The sequence below is a fragment of the Poeciliopsis prolifica genome, unplaced genomic scaffold (assembly GCF_027474105.1).
Source record: "Poeciliopsis prolifica strain line A6 unplaced genomic scaffold, Auburn_PproV2 SCAFFOLD009, whole genome shotgun sequence".
Lineage (NCBI taxonomy): Eukaryota > Metazoa > Chordata > Actinopteri > Cyprinodontiformes > Poeciliidae > Poeciliopsis > Poeciliopsis prolifica.
The window spans coordinates 4,856,908-4,866,450 of record NW_026562384.1 but is presented as its reverse complement, the minus strand read 5'-3'; positions in this window follow the sequence as shown (position 1 = coordinate 4,866,450).

Sequence of the window (9,543 nt, the reverse complement as noted above, 5' to 3'; positions counted from 1 at the left end):
CATTGCAAATTTCATTTGCCCCCCGAGTATATTATTTATGCGTCCAGGTTTGTTTAATTGAACATTCGGTAAGTTGGCTTTGGACCAGCAAACGCTCATACTTCAAATTTAACGTCAACTAGTCGATTGTGATAGCTGAGTCTTGGGAGGCTGTGAAAGATTGCTCAGGTGCCGGCAACTTCCCTGCAGGAGTGAGGAGTTTCTGATTTAACCATTTGAGTCGAAACAAAAGCTCCTGTCTGTCACCCAAATGAGGCTGACATTCAACGAACGAATCAATCCGCCAAAAGCAAAAGAAAAACACAAAAAAAAGAGTTTGAGTTGAAAAGGACATAACCTAACTCTATGCAGAGCCTTGTGTAACTCCGAACTCTGATAGCCCCCCACAGGTTTCTTAGCTAGGATTTGAGTGCACTATTCACTTAATGCCAAATGCTCCAATCTGTGTTGAAGTTATTTTCCAGCTTAGATGCATTTAGGCCCATAATAGATTTTTGCTATGACTGGATAGCAACATCAAATTAACACCTGCCAATAGACATCTGTTGGTACACAATAAAAGTCTATTGTGTGAAGAGTTTCACAATAGAAACAACTCACTCACACTGACAAAAACAGTTGGCCTCGATTTGTAGGTCTTAACCGGATCTCAATTACTAAAATGAATTCGACAAATTTAGCACCTTTGTACAGACAGTTCTCCAACATCAAACCTTTATAGCCAGTTAACACTGGGCTGAACAAAAGCCACTTTGTCCGCGTTGGCCGTGTTTCAAAACACTGATCGGCGCAGGAGGAATGCAAGACATTCAATGTTGCAAACAACCCTGACAACTGGCCAAGAGTCTTTTGTGTCACTTTGGAGGAATTTTGGAATTGTTTTTTTTTTTTTTTTTTTATAGAATTTATATTATCGTCCATCTCGGCCAGTCATCCAGGTGCTACAGGAGCAAAGCAGCCAAAGACTATCAAACTACCATCTTCATGTTTGACTGCTGATTTGATATTGTGCAATGCTGTATGAATTTTACACCTGATTAGCAAACGGAATTACAAAGACAGAGAAATTAATTGCATCACTCTCCTAAAAGTTGACAAACTGTAAGAAAAATGGGGAAAGGATGAAACATTGGAGGATAAAAGTTTCATCAGATCCGTGATGAGGGAAAACCGGCCTGATTCTTGATTCTGGCGCAGTGAAACATATTCTGACGATATTCTCCATTAAATGCACTGATGCTGCAGCAGGCAGTTCATAGAGAATGTAAAAAAACAAGCACTTTCACATAGGGTATTGCAAAGACGTTTTTCTGCGTGCCAGTTTTACAGTATACCCCACAATATGATACATTCACACTTTTTGTTGTCGCAATTTAGAGTAGACAGTTGGTCCCCACTCCCAGTGGGGGGCCAACACTTTGTTTTTAACACAATCTAAAACACTCCCACAGATCTGAAGTAACTTTCAGGTGAATATAAAATGTGTTCCTTTTGTCTGCTACCGACTCCAACACAGCTATACGCAGGAACAACCCAGCACAACACTTCATAGGTATTAAAACAAATTGATTTCTTCCCCATCCTATCCCATTCTCTTTATTCTTTGGCATTTGACTGTATTAAGAGTGGCTGTCAGTGCATCACTTTCAGCTTGTAGTGTCAGTAGAAATATTCTAATATCATTGGAAGAGTTCTTTCCAGGTTTGTGATTGGACCGAGAACTGGCTTTACGTTGTTGTCCAAGCACCATTAACCCAGTTCACTGTTTAGTTGAACGCCAGGGTACACTTCTGCACTTTCATTTCCATGATACGTTACTACTTTTATTGTAGCGTGTGGCCCAAGCCAGCTGCCAAATATATATATATTTTTTTCTAGGTAACCCGGCATATGCCTAATAATGGTTAACATAATTGGGAAGGTTAGGCAATCTCTATCTGCACCAGATAGAGATCACTTTAAAACTTTCCAGCTTGAACAAAACATACTCCCCATTTAAATTTTCAGCATCTTTTTAGAAATCTTACATCACAGACCAGCACAAAGTAGTTCGTAGCTGTGAAGTGGAAACGGAGTGATATCTGGGTTTCAATCCTTATCACCAAAATCTAAAAAACCAAATGTGTCAGGCATTTGTATTCAGTCTCCTGAGTTAATGCACTGCAGAAAAGGAATATTTTATAGTATGTCTCGACCAGAATTGCACATCCAGAGACAGAAGTTCTTTCCAGCTCATCTTTACAAGTTAGTCAGATTATGTTTGCTGCATCTGACAGGTAATGACTTCCGTCCTTTTTAACAAATTTTGAGGAAAAGCATTTCAACAGAATGATGCTGCCTTCAGGAAATTACAATGTCCTGTTCAGGTACGTGTCCAGCGTTACGTTTTTGACATACAAAGCAATTAGTTTGCCAATAGGTCAAAATTATTAACTCTGATCATTTCCACATGGTTTCTATGTTTCCAGCTCTATGTTGCTTGATACAACACTGGGTTTCTTATTACTTTCATCAGTGATTTTCTCTTTTAAAAGTCCACAATTAAAACTTGTCATGTCAATGGATTCTTCCGCCTTAGCTGTCTGTGCTGCTTCTTTCTTGATTGTTGCTCGTGTTACCGAACTTCCACATCTTTCTCCCCAGTCTTGCATTAGTGCTGGTCACTTTTCTTCCCAGCTTTGATCATTTTAAATTTAGCATGCTTTGACAGCAGTGAGAGCTGCTTGACTTTGTCCTAAGGATTGTTGAGTGGGTGCGCATGTGTGTAATGCATGGGTAAAGATTTTAATGATCATGTACGCCTTCTACCCATTTCAATCAAGTAGCCTTCTCATTTCGATTCCACCCCCCGTTTCTTTTTATAAATGCCTACCCTTGAAAATATGTTTACTTAAACCTGAGCAACAAGAGCGGGCGAAACAGCAAAGATTGCATTTACCCCCAGAGGCTACATCAATTGGCTATTGTCAAAGTCAAAGTAGATTTTATGTAAAACTCCAAATCCAGGTTGTTTGTATTGACCAAACGACAAAGTGCGTGTTCATTTTTCCCCAATCCAATTAGAAATCTTGTGGGTTTTTGACAGCTCATTTATATTTGTAAGTGAGTGCCCGACGCTGCATGTGTAATTGTGCACCGTGTGGGGAACAGTGTTACCTGGGTTCGTATAGGAACACAAACAGAATTGATTTAAATCTAAGATTAATACGGTGGAACGCTGCGATAGGCAGCTGATTGCTTTTTATGATCAAATAAAGTCAATGCTGATTCATGCAGAGCTCAAAGTGGAAAACATTGATTTTATTTTCCTCCCCTATCATCTTTTTAAATCAGTGGTTTGTTAAATCTTTTTTCACTTCCTTTCAGTTCGCATTCCAAGCCTTCATTATTCTCATGGATCTCACAGTTCTTTAACATTCTCGGAGATGAAAGAGCTGCTCTTGATGCAAAAGAACATCTTAAATTGCCCTACATAACTTTTGCCTTCGTGCCCAGGAAATGCCTTCGCACACTATTTTATAGCAGAAATTTGCATTGAAATGGTAAGACAAGCACAGCTCTATTATTAAAAGCTTCACTTTGAGGAAACTCTTACTTTAGTGCATTTTCCAGATACGACAGTATGCAGATTTCTGGTTTGGTTAAATAATTGAGTGCCAACCCATGGAAACCTTTTCAGGTGAATTTGCAGGAAACGGCTTGTCTTGTGCTCCCACCACAGCGCCTTGTTAAATCAACCCCAGCAGCAATAAATGGCAGTTTGGTCTTCACTCAAAAGGTTGTTTTCCGTGCTTTGTCAACATGCTGGCTCTCTGTTCAGTCAGTCAGTCTGTCAGTCAGTCTTTCAGGTAAAAACTGTTTGGCTGAGATCAAGACATAAGTGCTGGTGACAGTGATGGAGTGAAAAGGTCAAATATGACGCACCGGTTATGGAGATGGAACAGAAAGGGCACTTTGATATTTCTGGCCAAATTCTATAAGCTGCACTGTAATTATTAGAGGGAAAGAAAAAAGATTTCTCATTTTATATTTACTTTTGCCTTTTCTTGCATTATTCCAGTAACAATGATCCGATTCTGAAGGGTTGCTTCAGTTCACGTGTGGACTAATGACTGTTAAGTGCAAAGCAGACGATGGAGGAAATTATAATTTGCTGCTGTTAATGCATACATTCTGCTTGCTGCCAGACTCAGATGACCCTAAACTCTGATGATGTTGTTCAGCCTACAGCTGTCAGGTCAGCAGAGTTCATTTACCCTGTCCAGCTCTGTGTCCTCTAAGTGGGCTGATATGAGCCATTTTTGGCCTCTGCCTTTCACATTTCCATTTAGAAGTCCAGATAAAATAATTTAAAAATAAATTAACAACCCTAATTAAAGAATGATGAATCAGAGTGGATGGGGTGCAAAGTGTGAAAAGACTGAAGGCTTTAATCTAAGCTTTTTAGAAGTCAGTCACTGTAGGAACTGTAAATAAGGTGCTACACTTTAATGTTTTTGGTTCATTTGACCAAAGTCAAATTCATACGTATAAATATGTTTTTTTATTCAAACACATGTTCACACATAAACTAACGTGCATTTGTTTTTGTCTGTTACTAATTAGTCAGACAAGAACACAATGGCTCTATTTCTTAGGTTTGATGCTTTATCTAAGCCACAGATGGAAACACTAATACAAACTCTAACCAGCTACTTTGACTGATTTTTCTCTGAGATTTTGGCCCATATTCACCCAATACCATTGCACAATTGCTGCAGCTTTGTTGGCTGTACACAGACTAATTGTCCTTTGGAGTGCAGTTATCTTATTATCATGTTCAAGAGACCAGTTTGAATTTTTTCTGGTGACACAGTGCAAGACGGGTTCAATGTGGTCATAGATGGATGAACAGGATGTTCAGGTCAGCTGTGGCATCTAAATAATTATTTTGGTCCCAAATAGTTTCAAAATAAGCTGACATAATATCCTACCACCATCCTTCTTTTTTACTAATCTAGCCCCTCTGCTTCAGCATGAGACATGTCGTATCTTCAGAGAGGTTCTTCTTTTAGATGTAACTAGAGGTTATTTTAGATACTGGTGAATTTCTGTCATCTAAAATCAATCGCCCATTCTTATAGGACTTTGTACTTGAATTCCCACACTTGCCATTCACTGTATATTTTCTCTCTTTTTGAACCTTCTGAGTTAATGGTGACAAAAGTTGAACATGGAAATTTCTGCAGAACAACAGCTTCCAGACTATTCAGTCTGGCACCAAGTACAAAGCTATTGTAATTTTAATTAATCCCCCCATTCTTCCCCTCATTCTGATGCTTCACTTGAACTGTAGCATATCATCGTCGTCATGTCGTAGTGCCTAAATGAATAGTAATAATTGGTTGAATTTCCATTTGTGTTAACAAGCAATTGGACAAAGTCTCATAGTAATCATAAAATAATGACAGTATGGAGCATGTGTGTATATCCTAACAAGCGCTCTGCTCTAGCCTGGTGACCTCATTAGATGTAATACCTTTAGGGTATTTGTGTAAAAGGTATGGAGGCAAGTGATGTACAGTATCTATCAGATTCTGACTGAGTGTCTGCTTGTAAATTTCTAACTTCATCAAGCTGGCCTCGAGGCAGGCCTCTAATCATCTCCTCGAATGACAAGTACTACGAGTTAACGCATATGGATAGAAATGCAGCCTGAGACAGAAAAACGTGAAAAGATATAAGAATTTATCAATAGCACTTGAGGCTAAAATTAAATTATTCTGCTTCTGATAATTAGTGTTCTGTAGTGACGAGCCAGTGGGGCCTTCAGGTATTTTTAAAAAGGTATTGATAGTATGAAATGAACTCTGTCAGGAGGTTCTGTTTGCTCCCTGCATCCATCTATCCATCTATCTATCTATCTGTCTAGCCCGCTCTCTTGGAACATTTGACGAGCTATTGAAAACACATTTTGTGTTTAACATATCTAAAGATGCTGCATTGACAACCTGTTGCAGGCAACATTGTAAAACACCAAGGAATCACCCAGAGTTAGGGACACAAGAGCGTTGGCTGCTAATCCGGCTCCTTGTGCTCTCCTGTGAATAAGTCAGGTTAAAAAAATGTTGACCTGTTTTATGTGTCAAAAACTATCCAAACAGCCAACAGTTGATCTGACATTAAAGACTTGAACATAGTTATTATCCTGAACCAAAGTTCAAACAGTTTTGTTCTCAGCAAAGCTGCCAGCATCGTTTTCTGACGGTTTCGGAAGCATCTACGGTCATGGTAATGTTCAACAAATTTCACAAAGTTCGGCTATTCCAAGTTCATCATCTTGTAATTCACTTGTTGTGATACACTTTGACCTGCCTTGTTGCTGAAATGTGCTACACAAATCACATTGATTGATTGATTGGTTGGTTGGTTGGTTGGTTGGTTGGTTGGTTGATTGATTGATTGATTGATTGATTGATTGATTGATTGATTGATTGATTGATTGATTGATTGACTTAAAAGCAAAGCATATGGCTATTTCTGCATCATCCAAAACGGATCCCAACATTTCCCTAATAAATGAGTGAAGCCAAAAATTCTAGCCAGCCAATTCTCTGGGCTCTAAACATAAAATTCACAAAATTGTCTCGTCTTAAACATGGCTCCATTTTCTGATGAACCAATATATGGCAAGATATCCCAAATGACTGGAGTTAATTCACAATGCAAGATGCAAAGCCAGTGTTCTGTCATATAAGAGGAGCACTTTTAGTTGAAAATATTTTTTTTTTTTGTTATCGGAGCAGCTATTCCCAGAATCCTTCGACGGTCATTTTCATTCCGTCCTTGTTGTTCATTTTGAGGAAAAGCATCTTGTAAAAATCCCTGAACTTAAATTTCAGAAGCCCTTTATTATTCAAAACTCATACAGCGTTTCATCATACAGCAATTTCAAATCTCAGAAACAGCTGCAAAAATAAAGTCTTTAAAATTGATCTGCTTGATTTTTACATAATTATAATTAATTATATCAGAACTTTTTCAGAGGATATAGCACTTGAAAGTGTTAAATAAACATTGATAAAGTAGTATATTTTTTTTTCCTGGACTAGTGTTGATTTCACCCTATTTTGTGAGTTAAAGAAGGAACTCTGATAAAGTGTTAAAAGTTTAGCTACTATGATAGTGCTAATTTAACTCTGAAAATTGTGGACCTATATAAACCCTGAAAAAGTGTTGAATTCAACTGTGTGGGAATTAAATTAACACTGGTCTATTTACTGTGCATCTGTTCTGCTGATCAGATGTGAAATGAAACAGAAAGTGTTAATTTGTTCAATGCACCTGAAACAGATATACAGTCATAATAAATACAGGTGATTATTGTTAAAAAAGTTCACTAAGTGAAACACTATCCAGATCACTTCTACACAGTCTGAGGGTTCAAAGCCTCAATTTCTGTTAGTTACGTTGACAAATAAAAAAGCACATGTTTAATACATAAATGTGGGCTTAATGTAAAGTCTATTTATTTCCTCCATATAGGTTGCTATTTTCAAAAAGGTGCTTAAGCTGACAAACATGCCTGACCAAAATGTATGTATTAATCACCTGAATATGATCCAGACAGGTTTGAGGCGAATTAACAGCAATCGTTCACAATTGGTCATATTGAACGATTAAACAAATTCAATCAGAAATGTTAGTCAGGCCTTGACAGCATCACGATCACAATTTCCGAAAGTAATGAATTATTGACATATTTATCGAAATAGAAAGGATTTCAGTTGTCATTTTTGCATTTTTGTGGTCTTGGTGAACTAGGTTGTTCTCATGTAGCTTATAAATATTGACTTTGTGTTTCATTATCTGTGAGCAGTTTATTTTTCATGCTGATTCTGCCATTAATAAGTTGTGACTTGGTCTTCTAAGTATTAATTACTAATATCTCCATGGCATCTGCTTAAATATAATACACACTGGAAAACCTATTTTGATGTGGGGTCAAGTGTGGGAGGCGTATCAGGTTGTTTAACTAACGATGTCACAAATGTCAGAGGAAAGGTTTTCTAATCCTGTTGGGTGTCTAAGACAGAGCAAAGAGACTTATCTTAAAAGTCAACCTCAGAGGTTGAGACTGCTGGTGTGCCACCGTTTCTTGGGGTATAAATGTGAGTGGAACTAGTTTGCACGACATTGGACAAGCAGTACTGTAACTGACGAGTATCTTCCTGTGACATGTTGTAAACAAAACTGAGAAGCCATACCAAAGCTTCAGTGCCTCCGGGGAATGGGTGGGATAAGGTTCTCCCCCCACCTTGCCAGGTCAGGTAGCCTTAGTATTGGTCTTATGTCAACATGCCATCTTAAGTTCCCCTCACTCAAGAGATGTTCACCTAATTAAAACCCCTTTCCTTTTGCCCTCAGGGAGAGATGGGGAGGTGGATGCGGACAAAGCAATGGAGAAAGGGTCTCTTGTCAGAGACCGTGGCAAAGTGAAAGGATGGACTGGAAACTCAAGGCTGGGAGAGGAGAATTTAGCAAGGCAAAAGCAGAAGTAAATGACAAACAGTAAGGGCATGGCTGCAGTAAAAGTACAATCACTTGCATCTTTGCCAACCTTGAAATGGGAACAGTGTGGAGAAGCTTTTATTTTTTTCGCACTGTCTTTTTCATCAAATTTCCAAATACAAAATTTTGTCCAATAATAAATGGACAAATTAGTAACTGTCTGATTTATGTATGTATGGAGAGACAAAAGAAAGAATCTGTGGTGAAACAAAAGGACTCATAGTATGACATGGAGAGACAAACTGATTGGACCACGGGCGAATTAATTGATAAATAGGCCAATAGAAAGACTTACAAATGAACAGAGATAATGACAAATAGACAGATGAAAAGAACCATAGACAAATGGACAGAATGATAGATGGAAGGCAGATAAACAAATAAAAGCATGTTAGACAAATCATGATTGGGTGAGTGGATAGAACTTAGAAACATTTGGGAAAACCCTGAAAGTAAAACATTTTTGCAATGATGTATCTGTGCAGAAGCACTAAACAAAACAAAGTAGAGAACATGTGGATGAAGATTGTGATGATACCCCCTGTGCTCCTTTGTATAGAAACATCTTTTTTTTTATAGCTACACAGGAAAGCAGAACATTGCTGCAACACAGAGAAAAGGGTGGAACATAATTGCTTCTTGTAACATAATTGCTTAAATTGCTTAAACATTAACACAATTTTACCTATAAATCTTCTTTTTTCTTTTTTTTTTTTTTTTAGCTTTCCTCTCACCAAAATCTGCTATAAATGGATTCTTCATTTGTTATGACTGCAAATGAAGCCGCACATGGGTGTACAGAAAATACCCCATGACTGGTTGTTCGGATAGGTTGCCATGGCGAAGACAGTGATTAAAGCTATTAAAGCTGCAGGCACAGGGTTAAATGGGAGCTCTGACTGCTCCTGCTGTCACATATTAAACAGGAAAAAAAAAGAAAGAAAGAAACACAAAGTATGCAAGAATGGTAAAGAAATGAAAATATGCGACTAG